Source organism: Pinus tabuliformis, chromosome J, assembly GCF_031772625.1.
Source record: "Pinus tabuliformis cultivar Carrire ecotype Pingquan chromosome J, CPIR1, whole genome shotgun sequence".
In the NCBI taxonomy this organism is placed as follows: Eukaryota; Viridiplantae; Streptophyta; class Pinopsida; order Pinales; family Pinaceae; genus Pinus; species Pinus tabuliformis.
The window spans coordinates 657,614,050-657,624,283 of NC_142295.1; positions in this window are offsets into that span (position 1 = coordinate 657,614,050).

A 10,234-nucleotide genomic window follows, 5' to 3' on the forward strand; every position below is an offset into this window, starting at 1 on the left:
AGCATCTTAAAAAGACTTCAAGCAACTGAAAAGTTCTAAAGACATCTCTAGGCATTCGTTTCAGCAAGAAACATCACCTACAATGCATAAGAAGAACAAATTTTGTTCACTGTATACAACAAGGAGCCTTGAAGATGCCATTTTTCCTTATATGAAGCACAATTTTAGAAAATGATGTGATTCAAGTATCGAGGATAACAATATTATCATATGGATGATGAAATCACATGCTAGGGTTTGTTGCAACATATGATCTAAAGCATAGGCTCAGTTGGTCCAACATCCTATGATTCTAAACTCATCAGGACGAAAGTTGAGACAACCTACTATTGGGCAAAGGTCAGATTGGTGAAATCTAGGTTTGTGCTCGTGGGTACAAGTCAACTATGATAGTAGTTTCACTTATTTAAGATTATGATGGCAGAGGAAAGACAATGCAGATTGTGTGATTATGAATTGGAACCACTATTGCTAGCATTATCAACGGATATATTTGTACAACGAGCAATATTGGTCACATTTGTGAAGCATATGTTGAAGTACAACATTGGCATTGACAACTAGGGTTTGATCGTTGAACAAGAGAAGATGTTGTATCGGCTGACGAATTTAGTATTACAAAACGACAAAGGCCAACAAACTATTTGATTTTATTTATTTTATTGAGCACAGGGGGATCCTGTCTGAAAATTGTTAAATGTGGTCCGCTCTGGTAAGTTGAAGGTTGGAGCCTTCAAGGAAAGTGGAAGTTTGCCAAGTAGGTGACAAGGCGATGCAAGCTAGGAGAATAAAGTCTCCTTAAGGTTGGAGCATGAGAACACTTCAGGGTAGTAGGGTGGTGCTAGGGCAGGTTGGAGCTTGCACAAGGCTTTGGAGCGTCGTTTCAGTGGGAGCTGATAAAGACAAGGCATTGGAGCATCCTTTCAGAGGGAGATGATAAAGCCAGGGCGTTGGAGCATCCTTTAGGTTGGAGCCTATAAATCAGGTTGCTAGAGTGGCCTTCCAGTTGGAGCTAGTAAATAGGGTGTTCGAGCATCCTTCCAGTTGGAGTTGATGAATTTGGAAGTTCGAGCTTCTCATTGATGTAATCTTGAAAAGAGCTATATTAAGAAGTGTTTGTTGATTTTTCTCCCTGAAGGGTTTTCACCTAAAAATCGCGTGTCTATTTTCTTCATGGTTTTGCATTTTTGAATGGTGTTGTTTACTATTCATGTTTAATGTGATGCTAATGATAATTAATGCTCTGTGAAGTTAAAATTAATTAATTGGAGATTAATACTGATTCACCCCCCTCTCAACATTTCCAACACTTCTGGCCTTTTTCCTTCAATTAATCATTTTCCCCTTCTTTTATTTAAATAAGTGACTAATTAAAGTCAATTTTAATCCAGGAAAATGGTTAATCACCCACTATACTTTCTTTGATCACTGAAAGTCACTTCTCAACATCCCATATTGTAGATTTTGTCGTTTCAGTTCCAACGAGCTATTACACTAAGGTGTTCCATCAAATATTTCTATTAGAATGCCACCTTAAGCGTAACTAATTAAGTTCAGCTCAATAATAGCCCCATTTTACATTAATTATTAGAATGTAATAGAATCAAAACCAGGTTGTGCAGAAGTGACCTTGATGTTGGAATATTCCAAGCAAAAGCCATCAACCCCCAAATACTCCTCAAAACCTCTATGGGACCTCTGATGACGTAAGGCAGCTCTTATGACCTACCCATCACATACCTTGGAAATCGATTTTGGATGTACTATAAATAGAAATGAAAATGGGACATTACAAGTCCTCCCGCCTCAAGATTGTTTTCCCTTAGGCAATCTGTATCTATCCATTGTAGAGGAATTTGTACATTGATACTAATTGTGCTACACCATGCCTCCATTTCACCAAAGTATAAATGAATCCCTCGATAGTTGGATCCTAAACAAACCTCTGACCCCATCAATAGATCTGCCTGGATCCCAATACTAGCTAGGACCTGGGACCTATGGGTTACAATAGCACCATAGCCCGCCATCATTGTCTGTGCCTAAGGGTTCATGTTGTGTTATGCGGCCAACAAATAATATCCTCCTGAGAATCATCCCATCAACAGAGTACAAACTCATAGTCACCTGCCAATCCATCCCATGAGAAGGATCGAATGAATGATCCTACACATGGAACAAGCCTACCATGCCAATGCTACTCCACGCTTAACTTGTGATGCTCTAATAAAACCCATCTAGAGGACTTCACCCCTCTCTCTCCATTGTATAGAGGTGGACCAATATTACTACAGGCCCTATTTATGTACTCATGTAGAGGGCTACTCTGGAATTCCCAAGTATACTCTTCTTGCTACCTTGCTAGGGAGTTTATCCGACTCTCAACTCTATATTGCTTCGCCACTGACTCGACACACACCACTCTAAGCTCCTCAATTTTAATGTTCTTTTTCAAGATAGTGCCTCATATTGTTTGGATATTTTGCTTCAATGCCAAAAGATTGATCTTGAAATGCTCAATCCTCTCTAGGCAACTACTATTCGAACATACTACAACCTTGCTGGCTTCTTATTCATCTATTTACACCTCATCGATGGGTGGACTCAAATATGGATGCTCAACCACCTCCACCAATTCTCCAGCTTGAGCCTTAAAATAGATCTCCAAAGATGGCTCATCATGCACACTGTGCATATCATCCTCCTCATTTGACTCATGTTCCACTTGTTGAAAAATGTAACTAGGTTCGGTCTTCATAATGACATGTGTAATTGTGATTTTATGTATTGAATGTAAAGAAGAAAAATAAAACTATTATTGTAATTCTTGTCTCATGGGTTTCATGAGCAAGGAATTTCATTTTTAGGTAAGGCTCCCACTGTGAGCCCTTAGGATTGTTCATAAAGTCAAATTGAGTCAATGTCATGTATGAAGGATGCTTCTTGGGCATGTTACATATTTGTATGCATCATTAAAAGAGTAAAGAGGCCCTCCAAGACCAATAAAAATCTCCTCCAACAAGTCGGCTTCAAGATAGAGTAATGGATCTACACCAAAGGGCATGTCAGCTCACCCTTAGCTCAAGTCAGCTTATTTGATGGGAAAACCACTATAAATAGGATAGCTCGTCCTCATTTTAGATACAAATTTTTGGTCAAGGTCTGAAGCTAGAAATAAGTGTGAATTTCATCAAGAAGAATCCTTATAACCAATGAAGTGAGAGGAAGGAAGAACAAAGCCTTTGCAATTGTTTTGGGACTGTTTTTAGGCAAAGTACACTCGACACATGCGATATTGAAGACCTATTGATTGCAAGAAAAAGGGAGAAATATTACAGTCATAATAAGAGAGTATTTTTGGGTGAAGAACAAGGAAGATCTCAAGTCAAATTGTCAAGAAGAGGTCTCCCTCTAGAGCGAAGATAATCAAGAGTAAAATTTGGTGATCCACATGTGTTAAGGGTTTTTGAACCAGGGTCGAAAGTTGTAGGTGTGTTCTAGCAGCCGAAAGGTAGCCGAGAAGGAGGAAGAAAAAAGGAGTTTTTCTATCATTGACTCAAGGAAGAAGAAACTCATAAAGGAAGCCTTTTGACTTGGTCTTGGAGAGGAAAATAGGTAAAGGGTCTTGGTCTTTGTATTTGTCAATTGAAGTCTCTATAAGAAGAAGAATTCATTTTTTTCCTCTCAAGTGGGAAAGGTTTTGGCCTTGGCTGATCACCTACATTTTGTGTCTCTTGTCTCTTTATGGTTTATTCATTTGTAACTGTTTGATGAAGAAGAACATTATAATAATATAAGTAAAAGAAGATCCTATAATAAGAAGTAAAAATCATTCACAAGAAGTTCTCTAAAGAAGAGAAATCACCTAATCTTAATGCCCTAGATTTCTCAACATGGTACAAGAGCTAAGGTGACAAAGTCAAGGAAGGGCATCTTATCAAGGGACACTCAAGGATCGAATCTCGAGAAAGGCATCAAAACTAATCTAGAAAGTCATATTGGAGTCCATAGAAGTTGCAAAACACTAGATCGAAAAGAAAGTTAACACCAACAAGAAGTCTTGGAATCCTCGAGACATCCCAATGGACTAGAAAGACCCTAGTCAAGTTGAAGGACTTATACATCAAGTTTCTTTCTAGAGAAGGAAGATCAAGGAAATTTTTACCATATTTAGAACTTCTAAGGAAGTTTCCTCTCATTGTAGCAAGGACCTTACCATTATAGAAGGTCATCCAAGAAGCATCAAAAGGTCATCATTGATCATCATGAAAAAGGGCATCTCCATCAAAGGATCTAAAGTGATTTCGTTCTTTGTGAATTCAAGGATCACCCTTGAAGAGATCTACCCTCAACAAGGAGAAGTTCTCTATCATCTATATTATCATCAAATTCAAGGAGGAAACAAGTGGAAGAAGCATATTCACAAATAAGTATATTTATGTTTGAATCTGTCAAAATGTCTTTTTGCAAGGAAATCAACAAATTGGTTAGGGCTTCAAACTACCTTGCATGGAAGAAGAGGACAAATCTAAATCTCATTGAAAATGAGGTTATGGATCATGTCAAAGGATCTATCACCAATCCATTGAAATAAGATTCTCAAGCACTTGCAAAATTTATGAAAGGGGAAGTGAGGTCTCAAAGGATTCTCATAGAATCCATCAAGGACCCCCTCATTCCATATATATCTAAACTCGAAACCTCAAAAGAAATATATGACAAATTGGTGGATTTATTTTCTGTAAGCACTGCAGGAGAATTTATCTCTCTAAGGCAAGAAATCTACAAGCTAAATACATCAAAAGAATAAGGAATATCCTCATACTTTATGAGAACATATGAGATAAGGGATCAACTTCAAGATCTAGGAGAAGCAATGTCCGACAGGGAGATGACCACTGTAGTATTAAATGCACTACTAGAGGAATGGGGTAACTTTACTTCAAGCATCTATGGGAAGAAATAAGCTACTCCATTCCAGGATCTATGGTCATTACATAAGATTGAAGAAACCAGGCTAAAGGCTAAAAATGATGTGGGATCTAGTAAGAAAAATCAAGCATATGCTACTATGACAAAGATAAGAGAAAAGTATGAGAAATTTGGCTCTTTAATATATGAAGGAACATGGTAAGATTTAATGCTATGGATGTCAAGAATATGGGCATCACAAAAGAGATTTTCCTAAGCTCAAGAAGGAAAATGACAAAAAATGTAGAGAAGAAGCCCATATGACCGAAGAAAAGGAAGCTGAAAAGAAGAAGTCCAAGAAAGAAGAAGTAGGATGCATCATGGCATCATAAAATAATTAAAAGAAAGAACTCATGACATCATCATAGATAAGCATGAAAGATAGTTGAATTCTATGGCAGTCACCCATGGGAAGATATAGCTCTTGGAAACCTCATTAGAAACATAAGTGATACTTATGGGAAAATCATCTAGTACAAATCTCATCATACATCAGTCAAAAGGAAACATTTGCTGGATGAGGATACTCAATATCCTCTATTGGAATATTTTTCGGAATGTTCACCAATCAAATGGAAGCAAGGGTTTCATAAAAAATTCCAACTTGTGGGATTCATAGGATGATGGTATGATGACAAAAGAGGTGAATAAAATCAAGGGATTGAAGTTCTTTCAATCAAGGAAGTTGTTGAAAGGAATTCTAATATGACCTAAAGGAAAATGAGGTATGCATGCTTGTATTTGATATTATAGAGTCATGTCATATGGTTCCAGGTAGGATGGATAGATGCTCTATCTAGAGAGCACAATCAAAAGAAACGATCTCCTCCTTTGAAAGGATACATGAATGCATGGGTCACACATTGTTTGGATGAAATCAACATAATATGTCCTCATATGGAATATGAGGTGGTTGACAATAATTGGAGGAACTCTGATTAAAAGTTCTTGGGAAGAAAAAGTGAAGAAAGAAAGGAAAAGATCATGAATATGAAAATATGGAAAAGGAAATCAACATCCAAGGACTGAGATATTTGACTAGGATATCTCCATGAAAGATATGAAGACTTTGATGAAGTCTGAAAATCGAAAGAGACCCTTGACAGTATATATCTTTTGGATATGTGTCAATATGTATGCAGGATGCTGATGCAAACTAGAAGATGTCATGATGAAAGACCATCACAAAATTAATTTTGATTTAATGTTCATTCCTTTATTTTTTGAATGATATATGGACGAGCTTATGCAAGGATTAAGTAGGATGAAATATCCTTAAGGAATCATGGCATGAAGAAGGCAACATGGCATGAAGGAAGCTAGATAGGAACTGATGGATCACTTTCTGATAAAAGGAATAATGACATGATTGACTCATGGATGAAAGTGATGGATGATCTGTGCCCTGTGAAGAAGTCCCAAAACATGAAGACTCTTGAATAAAGAAGAGAAGTTCATGACACCGTGAGGAGTTATTCAAGTTGTTGGTTGTCCCATCATCTCCACCCGAGAAGTTGTTGTAGGTCCCTAATTAAGAGGGAGTCTCAAAATAAGTTTCTAACTTGGTAGAAAATTTGAAGCAAATTCCTAAGTCAAGAGGGAGCTTACATACATTCCTTCCATAGGAATGAGTACATTCCTTCATTGGAATAGGCTTGTCCTCCCTAATTAAGAGGGAGAAATAGAAACATCATTATTGTCTTCACTTGGGAAGACATAATGGAGGATTGGGTAAACATCTGGCATTCGATGCTCTTTGAGGATGAGTTAGGGCATCCAAGATAAGAGTAGTCATAGAGAACCGATATTCTTTGAGGACTGGGAATCCAAGATAAGAATAGTCATGTTGGAACACACCCTAAGAACCTGGGTGGGGCATGTTCCGAGAGAGACAATGATGAGGGTGTCTATACATCATTGATCTCACCAGCATTGAGCTCAGACCTTGTGGAGAGATAGAGATGGTATTCAAGGCTTTGATATGTGACAATGAAGGCTGATATGATGCTATACATATGGGTTACTAATCTAACTCTTCTTATGAGAGTTCTTCAGATCGAGAATGACCAAGTACCATTATGAATACCTCCCTAGTTAAGAGGGGGTGTTGAAAAATGTAACTAAGTTTGGTCTTCATAATGACACGTGTAATTGAGATTTTATGTATTGAATGTAAAGAAGAAAAATAAATTTATTATTGTAATGTTTGTCTCCTGGGTTTCATGAGAAAGGAATTTCATTTTTAGGTAAGGCTCCCATTGTGAGCCCTTGGGATTGGTCATAAAGTAAAATTGAGTCAATGCCATGTATGAAGAACCCTTCTTGGGCATGTTACATATTTAAATGTCATTAAAAGAGTAATGAGGCCCTCCAAGACCAAGAAAAAGCTCCTCCAACAAGTCATCTTCAAGATGGAGTAATGGATCTACACCAAAGGACATGTTGACTCACCCTCAGCTCAAGTCGGCTTATTTGATGTGAAAACCACTATAAATAGGGCTGCTCGTCCTCATTACAAAGACATATTTTTGATCAAGGTTTGAAGCTAGAAGGAAGTGTGAAGTTCATCAAGAAGAAGCCTTATAACCAGTGAAGTGAGCGGAAGTAAGAAGAAGTCTTTGGCATTGTTTTAGGACTGTTTTTGGGCCAAGTACACTCCACACATGCGAGATTGCAAACTTATCTATTGCAGGAAAAAGGGAGAAATATTACAGTCATAGTAAGAGAGTATTTTTGGTTGAAGAGCAAGGAAGGTCTCAAGCCAAATTGTCGAGAAGAGGTCTCGCTCTAGAGTGAAGATAATCAAGAGTAAAATTTGGTGATCCACACGTGCTAAGGGTTCTGAACTAGGGCCAAAAGCTGTAGGTCTGTTCTAGGAGCTGAAAGGTAGCCGAGAAGGAGGAAGAAGCAAGGAGTTTGACTATCATTGACTCAAGGAAGAAGAAACTCATCAAGGAAGCCTTGTGACTTGGTATTGGAGAGGAAAATAGGTCAAGGGTCTTGGTCTTAGTATTTGTCAATTGAAGTCTCTATAAGAAGAAGAATTCGTTTGGGTTTTCCTCTCAAGTGGGAGAGGTTTTGGCCATGGTTGATCACCTACATTTTGTGTCTCTTGTCTCTTTATGGTTTATGTATTGGTAACTGTTTGATGAAGAAGAACACTATAATAATATAAGTAAAAGAAGATCTTAATTTAAGAAGTAAAAAGCATTCACAAGAATTTATCCTAAGAAGAGAAAACACCTAATCTTAATGCCCTAGATTTCTCAACACCACTATGTGCCCTCCCTACTTGATCATCATTAGAGGCTCATACTTCAAACCTTGAATGCCTTCTTCAGACATGGGAACAACTTGTTGGTCAGTGGGAGTTTCATTTATCTCCTCTTCCTTATGTTGTCCATTTTCAACCATCAAATGTAGATGCATAGGTGAATTTTTGTGAACATCTTCCCATGGTTTCTCATGTCTATCAAGTGTGTCTTCCTGGAAAGTATTAGAAGAACCCATCTCATCCATCACTATCACCCAATACTTCAATGGGCCCCTCAAAAGAGTAGTCTCGTAATCCTCATAATGTAAGTCAAACATTTTTGAGTCATTCCTCTCCTCGTGATCATGCAAGTTGGACCATTCCTCATGCAAGTCATGTCCAACCATGGATCCTTTAACCCTTTCCTCAATCAACTGACTTGAGTACTTTGTCACTTCTTTCTCTACTTCAATTTTTGCAATATCATCTGCTTCTTTGCTCTTTTTAACTTTACATCATTGATTTGGTGTCCACACTGTCTAACATGTGAAACAAATATTCTCTCTTGTCATTTGATTTCCGCTCTTTCTTGGAATTTCAACACACTGCTTTTTCTTTGACTCTTCATCTTTTCCAGATCTGAACCTACCAAAAAATCACCTCATCACATTGTTTTTGGCGAGAGGGTCAGTACTAATGGCTACGAGTTGCCTTAGTGACTCATCCAACCTCTGTTGGCTTTTGGCCAAGTCACGCCAGATCCTTGATGGATCATCCATGAGCCAATAACCTTGTAGTTTTTCAAGTTCCTCTGAAGATGCTATAATGGAAGAATGCAAAAAGCTATAGCAGCTTGCAGGACTCTATCCTCTTAGTTTTACCTTGAATAATACATCAATTCATACATACATGACACATGACTTTTGACATAAAAAAACTTATTGACAAACTCACATACCAAAGACAACTATATCAAACCCTCTTATTGTCCAACTTCACCAATGGTACACAACAATGCTTTGAATCAATACAAAACACAACAATAGAATTTTTCTTATATGGTCATTTGACCTCTCGCATCAAGGCACACTCAACTTTTCATGACAAGATAACATCATAGAAATACAATCATCCTCAAATCATTCTTATGTATTTGCAACAACCTTTCCCTCCCATCTCACCCAAATCAAATCAGTTAACCAATATTTTGACCCATAAACTAAAAATGCATGCAACCTACTTGCAACTCAATTTTGTTATAATAACTCTGCTCAGTAATAATTCTATCAAATCCCAGCATACCAGAATAAATTTGACCATACACATTACTGTTGACAAAAAGCTCAATAAATTATACATCAATGTCATCATACATCAACGCTCTTCTCATCAAATTATTCACCGTCATAATTTCACTCTCACTCAACTAATTACATCAACAAGTCTGATAAACCTGTTGTAAACAAGACTCTAGCTAACATTACATGCATTGCTAAGATGAGTTATATATCAATTGACTATAATAGCATACATTCTCTGGTTTCAACAAATCTCAATCAGTATCATTAAATTTTCGTTAGCAACACATTCATTAAAACCAAAACAACAACAAGATTCTAACCTCAACTATGTCCTCTCGGCCATATAAACTTAGTGTACAAAACCCACATAAAATTCCATAATTTAGGGAAACCTTAAGAAATAAATTGTGCAAACTATTGAAATATGTAACTAGGTTCGTTCTTCATAATGACATATGTAATCATGATTTTCTGTATTTGTTGTAAAGAGAAAAATAAATTTATTATTGTCATTCTTAAGGCATGGGTTTAATTCTCAAGGGATTTTTTTTTAGGTGAAACATCCATTGAGTGCTTCTAGGGCTTGTCATTTAGTCAAAAGTGAATTGAGTAATTGTCATGTATTAATGACCCATTTGGGCATGTCACATATTGTAAAGAAAACATTATTTGAGTTAAATTAGATTTAAATACCCTCCAAGACCTTTTC